Below are 15,399 nucleotides of genomic sequence, written 5' to 3'. Positions count from 1 at the left end.
TCCCAATTTTTATCCCATCTTTTTTCTATTTTATTGTTGCATATGCTAATCCTTTTTACCTTAGCAGTGGAGATGATAGAATATGTTTACCGCCTGGTTCTCGTCAAGTCTTTTGGGATGAAGTTGATAGACTTATACCCTTCACCTTAGCAGCGACCCACAATAGTCGATCAAATACCCGGTTTACAGTTCGCAGCCTAGGTCAGAGGCTCTCTCTCTATCTACTCTCTTCTTTTCTCTCTCTCTCTCGTCTCTCTCTCTCTCTCTCTATATATATATAATATATATATATATATATATTATATATCATAATCAAGCCCCGCTCTGATTTATGTGTAACCCACCACAGTCGAGTGATGACTAGATACACAACCACTGCCTAAGTCAGCAGAAGTGCAGTGGGATATCTTTTACAGAAAACGAGGGAGCTTGTTCCCTTGGTAGTAATAATAATAATAATAATAATAATAATAATAAAGTCAGGCACCCTACCAAACTTTGGCTTTCTCTTCCAGCTCCTGTATTTCATTACTCTTATAACCTACCTTCCTTCCAGAGGCGTACGTTCTTCGGTCCTGATCTAGAAAAAAGATTCCCATTCACTCTTTTTCCTTACACACAAGTATAACAGATTTGTCAAGAGCTATATTATAGAATATAGTCTTATGCATGATTGAGAAAACTTGTGTTCGTCTGTTGTTTTTCTGATGTTACTAGATTATGCTGCCCTTATGCCAGTTGTTGGGCTATGCTGGCCTTATGCCGGTTGTTATGTTACGCTGGCCTTATGCTCGTTGTTAGGCTACGATGGCATTATGCCAGTTGTTAGGCTACACTGGCTTGGTGCCAGATATTAGGTTATGCTGGCCTTATGCTGGTTGTTAGGCTACACTGGCCTTACGCCAGTTGTAAGGCTACGCTGGCCTTATGCCGGTTTTAGGCTATGCTTGCCTTATGTCGGTTGTTGGGCTATGCTTGCTTTATGTCGGTTGTTGGGCTATGCTTGCCTTATGTCGGTTGTTGGGCTATGCAGGCCTTATACCGGTTTTAGGCTATGCTTGCCTTATGTCGGTTGTTGGGCTATGCTGGCCTTATGCCGGTTATTAGGCTACGCTGGCCTTATGCTGGTTGTTAGGCTAAACTATGGCTGGTTGTAGGCTACGCGGCCTGTTAGGCTATGATGGTCTTATGTCAGTTGTTGGGCTATGCTGGCCTTATGCCGGTTATTAGGCTACGCTGGCCTTATGCTGGTTGTTAGGCTAAACTATGCTGGTTGTTAGGCTACGCTGGCCTGTTAGGCTATGCTGGCCTTATGCCAGTTGTTAGGCTATGCTGGCCTTATGCTGGTTGTTAGGCTATGCTGGCCTTATGCCAGTTGTTAGGCTACGCTGGCCTTATGCTGGTTGTTAGGCTACACTATGCCGGTTGTTAGGCTATGCTGGCCTTATGCCGGTTGTTAGGCTACGCTGGCCTTATGCCGGTTGTTAGGCTAAGCTGGCCTTATGCCGGTTGTTAGGCTACGCTGACCTTATGCCAGTTGTTAGGCTATGCTGGCCTTATGCCAGTTTTTAGGCTACGCTGGCCTTATGCTGGTTGTTAGGCTATGCTGGCCTTATGCTGGTTGTTAGGCTATGCTGGCCTTATGCCAGTTGTTAGGCTATGCTGGCCTTATGCCAGTTGTTAGGCTACGATGGCCTGTTAGGCTATGCTGGCCTTATGCCGGTTGTTAGGCTACGCTGGTTGTTAGGCTACGCTGGCTTATGCCGGTTGTTAGGCTATACTGGCCTTATGCTGGTTGTTAGGCTACGCTGGTCTTGTGCCAGTTGTTAGGCTACACTGGCTTATGCCGGTTGTTAGGCTATACTGGCCTTATGCTGGTTGTTACGCTACGCTGGTCTTGTGCCAGTTGTTAGGCTACACTGGCTTATGACGGTTGTTAGGCTATACTGGCCTTATGCCAGTTGTTAGGCTACGCTAGCCTTATACCAGTTGGTACGCTACGCTGGCCTTATGCCAGTTGGTAGACTACGCTGGCATTACGCCAATTGTTAGACTTACAATTTCTGTTTGTGTAATACTACGATTTATATACTATACTATATAATTATAACTTTTTATACCTGTGCTTATATTGATATTTTCAGTAATACATAGTTATATTCCGTTTTCAGTTCCCATGGTTTGGTTTTTGAGTTTTTATTGCCTGGAAGGTAGTATGATAACTTTGCAGTTTTAAATTTAACTACAACACTGGTATTGGCAAGAGTATAATAATTAATATTAGCCGAGAGTAACGTTTACCAAACTTAGAATTATTTGCTTATTTATTTTTGTCACTAGCAGAAAATTATGTATCTTAAAGCATTCGTCCTTGGATTTGATAGGTACCCAAAAATCAGCGACTTGAGGTTTTTAATAGATTTGTCGAGAAATAAAAAAACAAATTCTGTGATATTTCTTGCATCATTTGCGGTATTTATACATCACTCGTGTGACATTTTGTCACCAATTTTGTGATGTACTTTGCAAGTGGAATGTAAGGATCAACTTATGTAATTTTTGCTACATTTTACCATTTTCTAAAATTCTCAGCTGAGCCCTCTAAAGATTGCATACCTTGAAAACGACGTCAAAGTATAAACTCATTACTCATTATTCATCCTTAAACAATAGTGTAGACTAGAAACAATTCATTGTCATTATTATTATTATTATTATTATTGTTGTTGTTCAGAAGATAAATCCTTATTCATATGATACAGGCCAACATAGTCCATTGACTTGAAATTTAGCTTCCAGAGAATATGGTGTTCATTTGAAATAAATTACAGAATGACGAGCGCTTATTAGAAAAAAATGGAGTAGAGAAATAAATAGACAGAAATATAAATGAATGATTAAAGTATAAAGTAAACTATTTTAGGTTAGCAAAGAATAGCATCTTTATTTGAAACTTTGAGGTTCCAGTTGAACCCATCCTCAGTAAACAGACTGAAGTTCCACCGTCCCCCAGCGGTGTGAGGTAAGACTTCTAGAGGAACAGAGAAGTACGAGACAGCGTGGAAACTCCTGCGAATTATCATGAGAGAAAAATGAAAGCTGACTCTCATATGATTTCTTTAATTTTTTTGTTTCCTGTTTCATGGACTAATATCTCGCAAATTATATTGCTTGTTTTGTTGCGTTAGATTTTCCCAGTGACCTTTTTTGTATTTCGTGTGGCGACAGTATTAGCCTAGGGCTGTGTGGTATACCTGTCATTCAGAAGTTATGTAAGTTCTTACAATATATATAGTACGTATATGTATATATATTATATAATGTATATGATATATATATATTATTATATATATATGTATATATATATATATATATATATATATAATATAATATATATGGAAGGAATTCGGTTAAATGAAAATTAAATTAGATGTTATTAAAGAAACGCTTTCATATATCTAGTTTCATAATGATAAATACCACTGCTACAACTGATGATAACTCAGTCTTGCGTTGCAAAAAGTAAATCCTTCACTGTGGAAATAATTCAAGTATAATAAGTACACACACACACACACACACACACACACACACACACACACACACACACACCACACACACACATATATATATATATATATATATATATATATATATATATATATATTATATAATCACATATATACATATACTGTATGTACGTGTTTATTCCAACTTTTTATCGTTAATTCTCCGTTATTTTTATAATATTTATGATACTCGAGTTATTTCCACAATAAAAGATTCATTTTTATCAACGCAAGTTTGAGCATTCATTAATTGTAGTAGTGTAATTTGATCATATAAAGCCCAATATATGAGAGCGTTTCACGGATTATACTTAGTTTAATTAATTTGGTTAACCGAAATCCTTTCATGACAATATTATTCAACACCTCAAGCTGTATGTAAACCCGGCAGCCAGGCCACCACTAACGTTTTGTGGAGCTTGGCAGAACTGTCACTGTTGGCTGAGTCTAGTTCTCAGTATCTTCGGTTGCAAACTTTCCCTGTTCGTGTATGGAACTCTAATTATCTTCATTTTCCAAAATTCCTGTGATTTCATCATGGTGGGGTGAGTTTCATTTCACGTGGTCCACAAATTTTGTTTTTATCTTAAAACCTCAGAGGTAATTTTTCTCTGGATGGTTTTGGTACGAGACGTCCTGTAAAGTAGTGTGCGCGTCTTGTACTTGAATAGTTGGATTGGTATTAGTTTTCGTTTTATTATTTTGATGCATACTTAAGTAAAAAAATGATCTAATGAACTGCCGTGAGTTGAACAGACAAATGGGCTTATATTCTTTCTGTCATAGTCAGTAGGAAGAGTCCGGTAATTGGTAAACCGACCATCGGCCTAGACCTATAACCGAATACACGGCGCGTGGTTCATGCTTACCAGACGTAAAAAGCCTCTTAAAAATAAAAGTAGATCTGCTTTTAGCATCCGTAAATTGAAGTAAAACTTGCTTTCATATCATTTAAGAGTTGCTCTTGCAAGCAAGATTGATAAAGACCGTTAGTGTGTATTACTGGCCTCGGTCTAGACTAATGGGGGAAAGGTATTCATTGGGTTAGGGTAGACTGATCTGCTTGGAACAGACGCCGCAGGCCCAAAGAGTTGTATCTTGATTATATTATATATATATATATATATATATATATATATATTATATAATATATATATAGAGGAGAGCGAGAGAGAGAGAAGAGAGAGAGATGGAAGAGCAGAGAGAGAGAGAATGATTGTAGTCTCACAAAATAAAAATACTTACCTTGGTGAGTTTTGCTACATGTGGGGAATTGTTCAAATGTCTTCTGCTTCTTTCGCCTGTAACATGTACATATGCAAACGAATGATTAGTGTAATGAATGATCTAGTTTAGCAATTAGATACATGCAGCAAATAACTGAAATTTATCTGTGAAAAAAAAAATTGTGCTCTTACAATAAATGATTTTGAATACGAGCAAATGTTCACTTGGAGAACAATTTCACGCCTTGTAGCATTTAGGGTATGTATATATATATTATATATATATCATATATATATATATATATATTATATAATATATATATTATATATATATATAGGTTATATATATATTATATATATATATATATATATCTATATATATATATATATTATATATATATATATAATAAAACTTACGAATTCCTGATTGCGATTTTATCCTCCTGCGTGGCGTCATTTATATGCGCTGAAACACCTCTTGAAACCCTGCCTCGTCCCTTCCTGTCGTATCCCGGCGCAGTTGTCGTCGCTTTCTTCTTGCGAGTGTCGTTGTTTCGTTCTTGCGAGCTGCATATTATGCCCTTCCATCTTTGGCACTGTGGAATCCACGACTCAGAACCATCTGTGAATTCTTCCAGTGCCAAGGATATGTGGGACCTGCTCTCTTCTTTCTGCTACTTTTGGGGGAATTTGAGTGGCTGCTGGGGTGGTCATCCTCTCCATTCCTTGCTCTTCGTGTCATTTCAAGACTAGGCCTAATTTATGGTTTATTGAAGCCCGGGTATAGAAATTACCCTGGCCCAAACAAGTTTATCTTTGGATAACCCATATTTACCTTCGATAACATATATTTTACGTATCAATAACCAGGAGCTTACCTAGGAATAACTTGAAATGTACATAGTCTTAGTTTAAAAATTAACTAGGCCTAATATATATTCACACAGGTCTGGTATAGAATCTACCAGTTCTAGTACATAATTTACTTGGATTGATCACAAATTTACGTACACTTAACCTAGAATGTAACCTTCGGCCAATTTAGATTTTACACAGTTTTGTGGGACTTAATTTTACCAGTATTCTTAGGACCACAGTAGCTTGTGCCTAGGCCTATCTTACAGATTATCTATGCTCCTTGTTATAAATCCTATTATTTTCTAACTTGAGTAGTGTTTTCCATCATTTCTCGTCTTTGACATCTCCTTTTGGGGTTAGCTTTGTATCCTTTGTGGATATTTCGGTGTGACTGGACATGCTGATTGCTACACCCAATACTTTTTTCAAACCTTCACGTTACGCTTTCCAAAAACTTAGAACGAATGTTTGTATGGCTCAGTCTGCTGCGGATTTGAGACTTGGCTTATGGTCTATCTAATCAGTTCATTATACTTTTTAGTTAAACAAGACTGTTTTAGTCAGTGCTGTGTCCAAGTCCTTTCTAACGGTTTTCAGCATCTTGTTGAAATCACACCCTACTCCGCTCCTTACTAGTAGCATTGAACATAGCATTACAATCGTTGCACAAATACGACACATTTTCCCGATGCAGGTTTTCCGGTTTCTCAATACTTGACTCGCATGGTCAACCTCATGAAGCTCTTGCACATAAACTAAGTCATTTGAAGATGCTAGACGTCACAACATGAAGAGAGAAGCTCAGTATTGGTATCGTCTCCAAAGACGGGTTTGAAAATCGTTTTTATCTCCACATATCTTTTTTATTGAGCTTTCCATCAGGTTGAATTTTCCCCTGAGTTTTGAAATGCCTTTTTTTTTTAATATTTATGATTTTGTTTAGATCATTGAATAGCTGAAACATCATCATTATCACCATGTCTTTGGAGGGCCTTATTCGTTTTATCGGTCTAGGCCCTTTTGTTTGCAGTTATAGTTTTTCGTGAATAACTAGCTTTTCTAGTTTTCAATGAAGTTATTAATTTAATTAAATTGACATAATCAGAAACAGTTGATGTACTGATTGATTCTATGCAAAATGTGGCTGCCCATTGATTCCTTATTTTGTTGCTCAAAACTATGAGACGAATTGTTTTATTAAGACATGAATAGCTTTCGCTATGCTACAGGGATTTATCGTTAATGTAGAACTTGTACCATTGCCTAGCAAGGTCCTTTGTGTAGAAGCAACTAACAATTCCATCTCCCAGCCAGCTCACTACCCAGTTATTGTATATACTACAGCGCTTTCATGTTTTATAAATATCGCACCCTGATTACTTTTCCTTTGAATATAGATAGCGCATTTTTGTTTTATACATGGCGCATTCAGGTTTTACAAACAGCGCATTTGAAATGGTTTTAATTTTAATAATGGAAATTAATTTATATTTTATATTAGCACCGTCATGTTTTGTTCGCGTTAAATATAGATAGCTCATTCACGTTTTAAATGAGCGCAGTCATGTTTTATAAATAGCACAGTTTTAGTATTATTATTATTCAGAAGATGAAACCTATTCATATAGAAGCCCACAGGTGCCATTGACTTGAAATTCAAGCTTCCAAAGACTATGATGCTCATTAGGAAGAAGTAAGACGAGGTAAAGGGAACTAATGAAAGGGAGACCCCACTTATTAAAAAGAAAAAAAAAATTAATTAATTTATTGCACCTTCGTTGAACTTCTGAAGTTCCAGGTACACGACTTCCTGTAGGAGGTTGTTCCAGAATCCAACGGTTTGAGGAATAAAGGACCTCTGGAACAGAGAAAATTCTACAGCGAGGCACATTTACTGGATATTGGTGCTACTCTTCAGTGACTCTGGCTGCTCTCGGTAGATAAAGGGTACCAAGGATTAAGTGTAAATGTGAAAGATCTCTGTTGATCCACAACTTACAAAAAGTGACAAACAAGAGACCATCCGTCGATGGTCCAAGTTATAACTATTGTTAAGAAACAGAAACCTACCACCACGAACCACTCTTTCTAAAAGAGATAAATCTGGTAGAAGCAGACATCCACACTGGAGTGTTCTACTAAAGGGAGTACACATGACCTAAAAACAGGTTGCACTGATTTTATCACTGTCATAGATATATGAGGCTTCACGAACGACACCGAACTTTCGTGCGGCATTTGCTGAAACTTTCGAGAGATGTTTCTCAAAAGTGAGATGCGAGTCAAAAGTTACACCTAGAATAGTTAAAAGTTCCAGACTCGTTCAGCTAAGTTCCATCCACCTGAAGGGGAGGATGGGGTGGGAAATTGGTACGAGATCTGCTAATCAATAGTGCTTTCGTTTTACTGGAGTCCAGCCTCATACCCCACCATTCCATGATCGGTCCATGTACCGATTGAGCCTGGAGGCAGCTTCATTTCTCTAGTTGGGACTACTACACCCACAAGTGTTGTTGCATCATCGGCATACTGAACAACCATGACACTTGTTTACACTGAAAATTACAGTGGGCCAAGAACACTGCCCTGAGGAACTCCAGACACAATAGGTCTTGGTTTACTCAAGACCCTGTCCACAGCAACTCGCTGCTGCCTACATATAAGGAAATCTGGAAGTAATCCTAAAACCTATCCACCCACTCCAAGATTCTGAAGTTTATACGTAGGGCCTTGTGATTTACTAAATCGAAAGCAACACTAAAATCTATCTGATTTACTTTGCACTCAAAACCCTTGTCAAGGTTCCCTTGCAAATGACATGTCAAGTCTAAATGAGCAACATTTTGAATTTCGAGACGATATACTGTAAAAGTGTATAAGATGAGGTAGTTACTAGGCTTCAATTTGGGCTTCTGAAAACAGGAATGCATCGTATGAATAATATTAGATAATAATAGTGTTTATTTATTTTTCCTCTTGTTTCGGGAACTCTGTAGACCTATAGTCTTGATTTTTTTACTTGCGCATTGAATAACTCGTGGTTGCACCAAATACGACAATTCTTGATACTGGCTATTTCCCGTTATTTCGCAAGCGTTATCATACACGCACTGGAGGCTTTAATGGTTCTTCAACGTATTTCTCATTTCCCTCACGCTCTCTCTTCCTCGTATGTCTCAAATGTTAAAAAGTAAAAAAAATATACCAACGTGGGTTCTTCAGTTTCCCCTTCCTCCATGTTAAAACAATGAGACTAATCGTGTGAGGTGACTATCGAACGCTTATGTAACGAAGTTTAGTTCAAATTTGTATCCAGCTTCTCGCCTATAGGAAAATTACTTTTGGTAAAAGTGCAAAGAGGTACGGCTCATTTGATCCAGGACGGATTACAACCAGTACCTACCAAGTAAGTCTAAAACTGGTTGAGAGTGTTCGAGGAACTGTACAGTTTTCCCGCCAATTTTAGCTCATCATTGGACTACATCATCATCCAGGTCCCAGAGTCCCGGGAACGAGGAATACTGTTTGTCACTTAGCGAAGAGGAAATCAACTCTAAATTAAGACACGGCGAAATTGCGAGTTCCATTTCAGACAGAGATTAAAATCCCATCATTGCCTCTCCGTCACGAAGCCAGAATTCGCATAATTGCTCTCTTTTCTCCGTCTCAGCCGCGTGATTCATGCACCTGGCATGAGTCTATTGGAATTCTAATTCCTCCGTCGTCCGGTAGATGGCACCTGTAGGGGGACGCATAACTCACGGCTCAATTGCGACTATTGCCATTCCTGACTGCGATTATTATCGGTGCTCATATTTTATTACTTTTTATTTATTTTTTTATTTTTTTCGAGAGTCACCCTGGCGAGATATTGCAAATATTCTTCGTTCCCGGTTTCCGTTGGCGAACTTACTATGGACGAACGAACTCACGCACGGGCGAGCGGAAACACACACCGGCGAGTTTGGGTTTGATGACGTTCTCGGTTTTCCCGTTTTTTTTTTATGTTCTTTTTTGTTTATATATATATATATATATATATATATATATATATATATATATATATATATATATATATATAATGCAGTATATCAGAAGTGAAATAGACTTTTGGAAACTAGACTCACTCGGTATCAGTGATGTATTCTTTCAGAAAAAAATAAATTTTTCATTCGTATCGAATATTTATGTCTCCACTTTTGAGTGAATTGTTCGGAAGAATATTATAACTAGGCACAAAAGCTTATTTTATTTAAGCTCTAAATACAAGAGTTTTAACGTGTCCATTTTGTACTTAATATTTTACGGATATGTGCATGGAGCCAAAGACTGTATTTTTCCAAAGCTATCTAATTTACTATCTTTTTATGTTTAAGGGAATATTAAAGAACGGAAATATGCAGACGAATTTGTTCTCTATTCCTTATCTTGCGGAATTTTCACGAATTACCCAAAGTTTGCTTATTCTGCAATTCGAATGATTGGAATTATTTCCAAAGTTTATCTTGTATTTGGAATTATTAGGAATATGCACGTAATTATTTTTATTTTTTTAGTACAGAGTCCTGTACATTTATTACAGAATATTTCAAAGTAAAGTTATATGAATCGCGCTCAGTAAGATAAAATAATTCAGCCCTGCATACCTATCTCCATACTATCTCTGATAGAACGCGCCACGGAATTGATTTTAATTCATTTTTCAGCTTCCACGGGCGATTTATTGATTATTATTGTAAACAAACATTTTAACGAATTTATAAAAGATTTTTCATCGCATTTTCTTGTCATGAATCAATTTACTGACCTTGTAAACTGCTGCAAAATCAATACATTTTTTTTTTTACAAAATCTTGTTAATGAAATATTTGTCCTGATTTTCGTAAAGAATCGATTTATAGACTTTTTTTTTAGATTACCGTTAACAAATTAGGTGCATTTTAAGTTTCACCTTAGGTTAGTGAAAGCACCAAACGACAGTTACAGACGTGGAGGCCGGCGGAACTGGCAACAAAATGCCTTTAGGAAAACAATTTGAAGTTAAAGAATAAAGGTGAAAGCAGTTTTAAAAAAATCGGGGAATAACTTCTAAACGAGGCAAAATTCTAGAAAAATAAAGAAAGAAAATAGAGAACAGAGGAAAATCCCGGAGCATCGGCTGGAGATCGGATAAGAAGAAAGAGAGCATGGTGGCCTATAGGATTTTAGAAGGATGTGGTCTTACCAGGGAACATCCTGCTTGCGTCGTGTTGTAGAAAGTTGGGGAAGGAGTAATGCATTAAGTAAAGTTTAAGTAAAGTTCAAATGGAACAAGTGAGTAAGACGGAAGATGCCGCTGTCCTTCGTCTTAATCCCATGTGACCGCTGGTTCATTAGGCTTCTCTCTCTCTCTCTCTCTCTCTCTCTCTCTCTCTCTCTCTCTCTCTCATATATATATATATATTATATATATATATATATATTATATATATTGTATAATGTATTTATTCATATATACATATTTATTTATCTATTGATATAGATATATTTATTCTATATATATATATTGTATTAACGTATTTATTACATATACATATATGTATTTATATTGATATATATATATATTTTTCTATAATTATATATATACATATATAACATATATGTAAATATATTATTTCCGAGGCAGAGTGAATTAGATATCAAAGGTAGCTAATGAGTACTTAATGAGTATATATATATATAGATATATATATATATATATATATATATATATATATATATATACATACATACATATACAGGATTTTATACGGCTATCAGGCAATGACGACAGGTTAGGCCTGGAAAACTTATAACTTTTTTTTTTTAATAAAGATCTCTGCTAGGTACCATCCTTTTTGAGTGAGGCCCTGTTATTTAGTATGTGTGTGTTTATTTGAAAGGAGTTCCCCTGGGAGCTTACACAGCCACTGCTCCTGAGGGAGGAGGAGGAGGACCTTGGTGTGGTGACTACCGAGGAGGCATGCCTGGGTAGGCCGCGCCGATCTGGACGAACAGCAGCGGAAGCGCCGAAGGTCGGAATGAAGAGATTTCGGGATGAATTTCGTTCCGACTGCTGGCTCTGGCGGGAGCCTGACCGCGCTACCTACCTATGGCAGGTGGGGAGTGAAATTTGAATAATTGCAAGAAAGAGAAGAAAGAGAGAGAGAGAATCTGTAATTAGTTTTCGAAGTGGGCGGAGCCTGTGAAGTTGACACAGCGCTGGGATATAAAATATTAAGTGCGCACGAAAGAGAGAGAGAGAGAGAGAGAGAGAGAGAGAGAGAGAGAGAGAGAGAGAGACTCTCTTAATTAGTTTTCGAAGTGGGAGGGGTCTATGAATTGGCCACAACGTCAGGGTATGGAGAGTGAAATATAGATGTGTGTGTTTGTGAAAGAGAAAGAGAGATGTAATAACAGTAATGATAATAAAAATTATTATAATTCCTTTAATTTACTTCAGAGTTTTAATTTTAACTTGTATGAGTGTACAACATGTATAGAAAAAATTGTATCTTTGAGAGAGAGAGAGAGAGAGGGAGAGAGAGAGCAGTTTAAATTTCACCCCTTCTTCTCTGCACTCGCTGTACTCCCCTTTCGTCCTGTCATAACCCTCCACTTTTCCTTTCCTCTCTTTCTCTCTCCTTCCCTTCCGTTCTCTTTCTCTTCCTCTCCTCCTCCTCCTCCTCTCCTTCCCATTCCCCCCACCACCCCGCCCCCCGCAACTTACTCCATCCCACCCTCCCCCCAGGGGCCTGTCATGGGACGGTAACGACGGAAGCCCCTCGGGCCGGAAGTCACGATCATGGCTCCAGGCACTTGGTGGCCGAAGAAGAATCTCTCTCTCTCTCTCTCTCTCTCTCTCTCTCTCTCTCTCTGTCATCGTTTCAGACAAATTCTTACCACAAATCGATACCTTGAGAGCTTATCTCACGGAAATGATCTCTCTCTCTGTGTGTGTGTCTCTCTCTCTTTTATATTCCAGAAAATCTGGATTTTCCATAACATCCGTCCTTTATCATTCAAGCCAGAAAAAAACACTCTCTCTCCCTCTCTCTCCTTTTAGGTATTATTACCAAAATCTCGAATTTCCGGGACTTTTGTTGGATTTCGCACTCTAGCTGCTGGAAAATAAGTCAATGATTCCAGAGGTAAGGAACAGACCAGGTTTAGACGCATATGTCATTTTTTTGTATGCTCATTTTTTTTTTTCGTCTTTCCGGCGATTACCTTCCGTGGGCAAGGGGATGGTGATTGGGCTATTTCCAGGGGCACTGCGGTTTTCCAGGGGCTACTAAGCAGTCACTGCCCTCCTCCTCCGGTTCCTCCTCCAACTCCTCCTACTACTACTACTACCTCTGCCCAGCGCGTCACCGGAAGCACCCTGGCAGGACTATATGCGCCGGCAAAGTAACTGCCTTCGTAACAAGTCTTCTCTCATCATTTGTAATTATGACGGACGGTGTGCCTGAGGGGAGGGTTCTTTCTATCCTCTTGTTTCTCCTCGCCTCGCTGAGGAGGAACGAGACCATATAAAGGTCTAAGAGTCTTCGTTTCTCCTACGGTGGAGACTTTTGAGCCTAAACTGTTGGATATGAAAAGGCTTTCTGTACTTGAGAGAGGTTATCTGTACTGGAGAGAGGTTAACCAGTAGGATATGAAAAGGCTTTCTGCACTAGAGCCAGAAAAGATACAGTGGCTATGAGGCTTTCTGCACTGGAGGAAGGAGTTAACCAGTAAGGATTGAAAAGGGCTTTCTGCACTGGAGAGAGGATTAACCGTTAAGAATATGAGAAGGTTTCTGCACTGAGAGAGATTACCAGTAAGGATATGAGAAGGTTTCTTTGACTGGAGAGAGATTAACCCAGTAAGATATAAAAGGCTTTCTGTACTGGAGAGGATTAACCAGTAGGATAGAAAAGGCTTTCTGCACTGGAGAGAGATTAACCAGTAAATAGAGAAGGCTTTCTGCACTGGAGAAGGAACTTTAACCAAGTAAGAATAAAATGAGAAGGCTTTTTGCACTGGAGAGAGATTAACCAGTAAGGATATGAGAAGGCTTTTCTGGTACTGGGTAAGAGAGATTAACCAGTAGATTATGATTAAGGCTTTCCTGTAGGAGAAGATTAAACCAGTAGGATGAGAAGGCTTTCTGTCTGGAGAAGAGAATTACCAGTAGGATATGGAAAAGGCTTTCTGCACTGGAGAGAGATTAACCAGTAGGATATGAGAAGGCTTTCTGCACTGGAGAGAGATTAACCAGTAGGATATGAGAAGGCTTTCTGCACTGGAGAGAGATTAACCAGTAGGATATGAGAAGGCTTTCTGCACTGGAGAGAGATTAACCAGTAGGATATGAGAGGGCTTTCTGCACTGGAGAGAGATTAACCAGTAGGATATGAGAAGGCTTTCTGTACTGGAGAGAGGTTAACCAGTATGATATGAAAAGGCTATCAGTACTGGTGAAAGGTTAACCAGTAGGATATGAAAAGGCTTACTGTACTGGAGAGAGGTTAGGCAGTAGGATATGAAAAGGCTTACTGTAGGAGAGAGGTTAATCACAAGGATATGAAATTGCTTTCTGTACTGGAGAAAGATTAACCAGTGGGATATGAAAAGGCGTTCTGTACTCGAGAAAGGTTAACAAGTAGGATATGAGAAGGCTTACTGTAGTGGAGAGAGGTTAATTAGTAGGATATGAAAAGTTTTTCTGTACTGCAGAAAGGTCAACCAGTTGGATATGAAAAGGCTTGCTGTAGTGGATTGTCTTACATTTAAAAAAGAAAAAAGGGTAACCAGTAGGATTTAGGAAGGATATCTGCAGTCAGTGCAGCAACCTTTTTGAAAGAGAAAGGCTAACCGAAGGATAAGAGAATAATTTATGTAGTGGATAGGGGATAACTTTTAAAGAGAAAGATTAGCTCGTAGGATATGAGGAGGATTTCTGCAGTGGTTATAGAACACATTTTAAAAGAGAGAGGTTAACTAGTAGGTTTGGGAAAATTTTCTGTAGTGGTTATCTGACATTTTAAAAGATAAAGGGTAACCCGTAGGATATGAGAAGGATTTGTATAGCGGGTATAAGATAGATTTTAAGAGAGAAGGGGTAACCAGTACGGTATTAGAAGAATTCATGGAACATATGTGGCACCATTTAGAAGATAGTAAGAGTGCTGATGGTACTAAAGGGAATTATAAAGTATGTATACTACATATTAAATGGAATTATTAAGTATATATACTATACACAAAAACCATTTAGTTTAACCAAAAGGATATATTAGAAGGACTTTGTGGTATGTATGATATACATTAAAATGAAAAGTTTAACCAATAGGATATTAGATTTCTGTATATACAGGCAACTGAAAATTTATAAAATATTTACTAATTAAAGCAAGTGAAGAGGATCAGGAGAGAGAAATTTAATTTTCCTAATGCTGGGAAACTAATTGCAAATGCTTTCGGTATGTCCAGAGCTCTCTCTCTCTCTCTCTCTCTCTCTCTCTCTCTCTCTCTCTCTCTCTCTCTCTCTCTCTCTCTCTCTCTCTCTCTTTCCTTTGGCGTTCAGCATTTAGGCACATATTAGTTTGAGCAAAAACTAGGTTTTAGATTTGGATGGGATTATGATTATGGAATAATCATATATATATATATATATATATATATATATATATATATATATATATATATATATATTATACATATATATGTGTATATATATATAT

General features: G+C 37.8%; 1 long non-coding RNA gene across 2 annotated transcripts in view; it reads left to right on the top strand.

The window, feature by feature from the left end:
* Positions 1-3,988: 3,988 nt before the first annotated feature.
* Positions 3,989-15,399, top strand: part of LOC135223471 (uncharacterized) — a 331,546-nt gene continuing 320,135 nt past the window's right edge. For both annotated transcript variants that reach the window (XR_010316509.1, XR_010316508.1), the window contains exon 1: positions 3,989-4,114. This is a non-coding gene — a long non-coding RNA (uncharacterized LOC135223471). The remainder of the gene's footprint in view (positions 4,115-15,399) is intronic.

The sequence above is a fragment of the Macrobrachium nipponense genome, chromosome 10 (genome assembly GCF_015104395.2).
Source record: "Macrobrachium nipponense isolate FS-2020 chromosome 10, ASM1510439v2, whole genome shotgun sequence".
Classification (NCBI taxonomy): Eukaryota; Metazoa; Arthropoda; class Malacostraca; order Decapoda; family Palaemonidae; genus Macrobrachium; species Macrobrachium nipponense.
Note: the sequence above shows the minus strand (reverse complement) of the source record. Positions and strands in the feature narration are given on the sequence as shown.